This window comes from Toxorhynchites rutilus, chromosome 1 (assembly GCF_029784135.1).
Source record: "Toxorhynchites rutilus septentrionalis strain SRP chromosome 1, ASM2978413v1, whole genome shotgun sequence".
NCBI lineage: Eukaryota > Metazoa > Arthropoda > Insecta > Diptera > Culicidae > Toxorhynchites > Toxorhynchites rutilus.
In genome coordinates, this window is record NC_073744.1 from 67987142 (window position 1) to 67992592 (window position 5451).

Genomic DNA, 5451 nt, shown 5'->3' on the forward strand with positions numbered 1-5451 from the left:
CTGATATTATAATGATGAGTTTTGGTAGAAGTACTAGGATTTTTTTTAAGTAAAAGGTGAATTCAACGGGGTCGTTTAGAAGATCAATCAATGAACAGTTCTGCGATTGGACTCATGAACTTGGGCTTTGTAAGAAAACGTGAATGTTTGTAACGATTCAATATTGAAACCGTTAACCCTTTTAGTACCGGCGAAAAGAACGTGCCTGAGCGAAGAATACCGGTCCGATTCGGCGAATTTGCAGAGGTTTGCGAAAATGCTCGTAAAAACGAAAGTAGAAGTGAAATTTACAAAATTTAAAATGCAGCATATTCGGAAATAAAGGGAGAATAAAACGATAAGGCATAAGGCCGATTACCGATGCCGATTGGCGTAATGTGGACGCGTTTTGCAGACCCGCGGCATTAATCAGCATGAAATATAACAAAAAGTTAAATCTAATAAGCATTTTTTCACTTGTGTGGCATCGACTATAAACTTTTTTAATATTTTATAAAGTTATTTTGAAACACATGAGTACATGAGTACAATGAGTACAATAAGGCCCCAAAGGAGGCGCAACGATATATCGTCGTTGGTATTTTTGGCAAGAGCACCGAACGACGATATATTGTCGTTCGGTACTAAAAGGGTTAAAGCTAATTGTCAAATAGAAAATGGATCTGGAATGTGACATATTTTCTTGATAAGATTTCCAAAAATCGTAATCTTTTTTGCAAAGTCGCTTCGTCATCGAAGGAATCTTCGTTAATGAGAACAAAATTAGTGTTTTATTGTTCGGTTTCATTCTTGGTATCATCCACTCAATAAAATCCTTCAAAAAATATTATAATCAAATTATAATGTTGCTTAGTATAAAACTCGAGAATAGATATGCAATGTAATGGCAATGTTTTTTTTTCCAGGTGGAATAATGCACTTCTATATCCATATACATGAAAATCAATCATCAAATAAGTTCAAATTCGAGAACGGTTTGTCCGATTTAAGTCGTTTTATTTTTTTGTGTTCTTCCTGTCCGTAGATGCTAAGAAAAAAAGATTGGAAAATATTGAAGGAAAATTTAAAAATTCAGAAAAAAAATTCCAATGTGTTCTAAAGTGATGTTTTTAGTTTAGAAATTCACGGAATTTAAATTCGTATTACACTGCTATGAATCGAAAATAGTAATGCATCCCTCAAGTGGAATAACAAATTTCTTTTCATTTATTATAGAGATTTTACACTACAAAGTTCATTCGTTTAATCACAGAACTATTCAATCATTGAATAGTTCTGGGATGACACCCACGAACCATCGCTTATTCAAAATCGTGGATGTTCAAATTTATTCAAGTAAAAAAAAATTTTTGGGCGGGACGAAATTCGCCGGTTCAATAAGTATTTTTTTTGGCTTACGTGTCCCGTTTTCAATCATGAAATATTTGGTCAGCCTATCCATAGATTTTTTTTTGTGCAATGTCATGTTTATTTATTATAAAAAACAGTTATTATATATTCACATTTATATACACTTCTAAGGATGCAGTATCTTTTAGTTCGTTTGTTTCATTGACGAATTCAACATAACTGGTGAAGGTTCTCAATAATTTAATTCGCTGGTTTTCTCTTATGTTGTTTACTGAGGGTCGTAGAAGTTCATCAAAAGAGGGACGTTGCCAACCTCCCAAAATACCTTTTCGCTGCATTAATCTCCAGGCTGCTGCCACTCGGGGACACTCACTAAATTTGTGAGTTATCGTTTCCACAGCTACATTACAGTGGAGGCAGTTTGCTCCATCTACCCTCTGTATAATATGCATGAATTTTTCGATGCTGTGTTTTTTCGTTCACTATAAGGTAGAGACCGCTGCGCTGCCTCGATGTTATATGCTTACATGCGATATAATGCCATATTCGTCGCCAGTATAGCGCTGGATGTTTATGCTCTACCCTAGGCCTCTCGGTTTGCTCAATGAAAGAACTATAGATCAGCTCGCTAGAAGAGTTTTGTTGTATATGAAGTGGGATTAACGGTAACTGTTCACGTATTGGCCTCAGACATGGAAAGTCTGCAGGTGACGGAACTGTTTGTGCGAAGAACGAACTATAGAACGAAATGTAAACGATCTATTTCAGATGCCGATTTACTAGTAACGCCTTGCATTTGAGAGCTGGGAGCTGTAGTTTCGCCCTGTGTTCCACTTCGCGCTAGTTGCAGCATTGGCACTCTTGCTGGCAGACGTTTCTATAGAAACGACCCCATTATAGCAGTTATTTGAGCTGTGTGAACTCTATACGATGGTACTACCGATGCCACATACCATATCCTCGAAAGAATGAAGACATTCAAATGTGTTACCTTCTGCAGCAAATTAAAGTTCCTAAGCGAATGAAGCCAAATTTTCTGCGTTGTTTTAGAAACCAATGCATCCCAGTTTAGCTTCACCATCTCTCGTATTGGGTTTGCGAAGACAATGCCAAGAATCTTGACTGTCTCCCTTGTCTGAAGCCGTGGTGCTATCAATCGGTTTTCATCAATTGCTCCCACATCGATTGAAACAGTTTTCTGTCGGTTCAATTTCGCCCCAGCAACGTATTCGAAACGGTGGAATAGATCATCAATCAGATCAATTTTCTGTGTAGAAGTGACCAGTACACTAATATCATCCGCGTAAGCTACGCACAGGTCGCTACCACAAATGCGCTCTAGTCGTGTGTGGAATGGGTGAAGATATAGAGCAAATAACATCATTGAGAGCGGAAGACACGAGTCAGATGCCCGTTCAGCAGTAGCCGAGAGGTAGATCTCTCAGCAATACGCTGCAGAAACTCGACGAAATACGGGTTCACACCAAGCGAAAGCATCGTACGGCGGAGGAATGAATGCGAAACCCGATCGAACGCGTGTTCGAGATCGTAGGAGGTGAGTTTACCTCTCCTTTTCTTGAATATTAGTTCTGTTACTATATCCTTAAGAGCAAGGGTAGCCTGAAAATGTTACGGCCGCAATAGATCGCAAATTTTTTGGACGCTCAGATTTCAATATATCGTAACTGACCAACTTACCCTTATGACTAATTTGCCCCACCCTACCCTAATGTAGGACAATTTTGAGAACTTGTAATATGTCATATCCCATATTTATGAAATAAACAAATATAGTTTGAAATAAAGCTGTTTTGATACCTTTTTTAGATACGAAGATACGAAGCAGGGTCAGCATCCCGAAGTATTTGAAACATGGATGAAGAGATTAGAAGAAATTGCAGAAGATTACCGTCACATTGTGTGTGTATTAGAATCAATACATGCGACAGATTCTTTGAAGGAAGAACGTAAAAATTCGAAACTAAATATCTGGCTTTGAGTGCGTTTTATATGAAAGGTTTGAGAAAAGGTACAGCTTCAACTTCTGGGGTTATTCCGACGATACATAGAGCAATTAACCACATTTGTTGTATATTTGGTGTATATTCAGCGACGCTTTTAAATCAGCCGTCGGCAACCGTACAGAAATTAGCAATTTTGATAAATTTCAATATTTAAAGGGATTAACACAAGGAGAAGCGTCCAGAATAATCGATTATATTCCTATAAGTGATAACAGATACAAAGATGCGTGGCGCGCTTTAAAGCTGCGTTACGAAAATAAACGACAGCTTGTATTGGGCTGTTTCAAAAGTTTATGATTTGCTCAGCATCTACTATCCTACACGCGAATGATATGTCCACCCATACCTATCATCGCTCACGCACCGTGTTACAGTCGAATACGACCCATCCACATGCCTATCTTATGTCTAGCATAAGGCATCTCAAGTGTTGAGAAAGTTCGTGCACCTCGAGGAAGGTTCTTTTGAAACAAATCAATAGAAGCCATCCTATGCGCGATCAGTGTGACTACCCGCACATATCATCGCTCACGCACCACGTTGCAGTCGAATGTGACCCATCCACATGCCTATCTTATGTCTAGCATAAGGCATCTCAAGTGTTGAGAAAGTTCGTGCACCTCGAGGAAGGTTCTTTTGAAACAAATCAATAGAAGCCATCCTATGCGCGATCAGTGTGACTACCCGCACATATCATCGCTCACGCACCACGTTGCAGTCGAATGTGACCCATCCACATGCCTATCTTATGTCTAGCATAAGGCATCTCAAGTGTTGAGAAAGTTCGTGCACCTCGAGGAAGGTTCTTTTGAAACAAATCAATAGAAGCCATCCTATGCGCGATCAGTGTGACTACCCGCACATATCATCGCTCACGCACCACGTTGCAGTCGAATGTGACCCATCCACATGCCTATCTTATGTCTAGCATAAGGCATCTCAAGTGTTGAGAAAGTTCGTGCACCTCGAGGAAGGTTCTTTTGAAACAAATCAATAGAAGCCATCCTATGCGCGATCAGTGTGACTACCCGCACATATCATCGCTCACGCACCACGTTGCAGTCGAATGTGACCCATCCACATGCCTATCTTATGTCTAGCATAAGGCATCTCAAGTGTTGAGAAAGTTCGTGCACCTCGAGGAAGGTTCTTTTGAAACAAATCAATAGAAGCCATCCTATGCGCGATCAGTGTGACTACCCGCACATATCATCGCTCACGCACCACGTTGCAGTCGAATGTGACCCATCCACATGCCTTCAGGCATCCGAAAATTTTTTAATGAAAAAAAGAGAAGTCACCACATGCAGCACTAAGCTGCAGTAGGACTTCTCTTCTAACCACAACAACCGTACACGTACCCCATCCACATGCCTATCTCCGACACTCGGCATGGACCTTCAAGTGCCCGAAAATGTTTAAATAAAAAAAAGAGAAGTCACCACATGCAGCACTAAGCTACAGTAGGACTTCTCTTTCAAACACAACAACCGTACACGTACAAGGCCAACCTTCAAGCATGGGTAGTCTGAGAGGATCGAAGTGTACACCTCTCTGCAACTCGCAACTCCCAGCCTGTAAACCTATCGTTTGTAGGAGGTCTCAGGTGTCCAGATGCCACGCAACACGGTGGACACGCAAACGCGCACCACCTCTACGTGCTGGGCTCATCCCTTTTCGCTCGCAGCTACTCAGGGAATCCAGTCACACATCATTTGAGGCCTATAAGAACAATCTCATGTATGGAGAAGATGGAACACACAAAGACTTTCATCTTGGGACGTGTGTTCATCAAGCCGTGCGCCGGGGCCTTCGCACGTTTGACTATCTTCAATGTTTTTCCACCACCGAAGGCCGAAAAACACCATTACGCATATACGCTACCTAAGCAGCGCATATAGTTAAATTGGTAAATATAGGCGGCACTCAAAAATGTGTACATCGCACAATGATTGTACGATGTGCAATATGCGTTCAACTTGTCGGTGTTCATGTGTCCTGCAGTTCACATTCTGACGCGCAATTTGCTGCGGTCTTCATCGATCCACGAGCCGAGTGTAGTCACACATCATTTGAG

The 5451-nt window shown here is 40.8% G+C and overlaps 1 pseudogene; it reads right to left on the bottom strand.

Annotated features, from left to right (window-relative positions):
* Nucleotides 1–5294: 5294 nt before the first annotated feature.
* LOC129763768 (5.8S ribosomal RNA) lies at nucleotides 5295–5447 on the bottom strand (annotated as a pseudogene).
* Between the last annotated feature and the right edge of the window lie 4 nt (nucleotides 5448–5451).